Source organism: Microtus ochrogaster, chromosome 17 (assembly GCF_000317375.1).
Source record: "Microtus ochrogaster isolate Prairie Vole_2 chromosome 17, MicOch1.0, whole genome shotgun sequence".
In the NCBI taxonomy this organism is placed as follows: Eukaryota; Metazoa; Chordata; class Mammalia; order Rodentia; family Cricetidae; genus Microtus; species Microtus ochrogaster.
In genome coordinates, this window is record NC_022019.1 from 8838090 (window position 1) to 8838526 (window position 437).

The 437-nt window shown below is 41.9% G+C and overlaps 1 protein-coding gene across 2 annotated transcripts in view; it reads right to left on the reverse strand.

Moving 5' to 3' along the window:
• The window catches only part of Parp4 (poly(ADP-ribose) polymerase family member 4), a 104057-nt gene that overhangs the window by 49980 nt on the left and 53640 nt on the right, over positions 1-437 (reverse strand). The window lies entirely within an intron of this gene.

Here is a 437-nt window from a genome sequence, read left to right on the forward strand (position 1 = left end):
GCCTGCCTCTGCCTCCCAAGTGCTGGGATTAAAGGCATGCGCCACCACCGCCCGGCTATATCAGCTTTTTATTACAGTTTACAATCCATTTATTTATTAAACTGCAATCTTTTTTAAATATTAATTTCTATTTGATATGAGTATTTTGCCTGCATGTATGACTGTATTATTATATATGCACTTGCTTCCCATGCCAGAAGAGGAAGTTGGATCTCCTGGACGGGAGTTACAGTTGTGAGCTGCCATATGGGTGCTGGGAACTGAACCAGGGTCCTCTGCAAGAGCAGCAGATGCTTCTAACCACAGAACCAGTCCTCATTCCCAAAGTCTATTTTAAATTTAGTAAGTCATGGGTTATAATTGCAACTGTTGTTTAGTCTTTAGGATAGAGCCAGGGCCTGTATATGCTAAGCAAGTGCTCCACCTAGATACTGTAT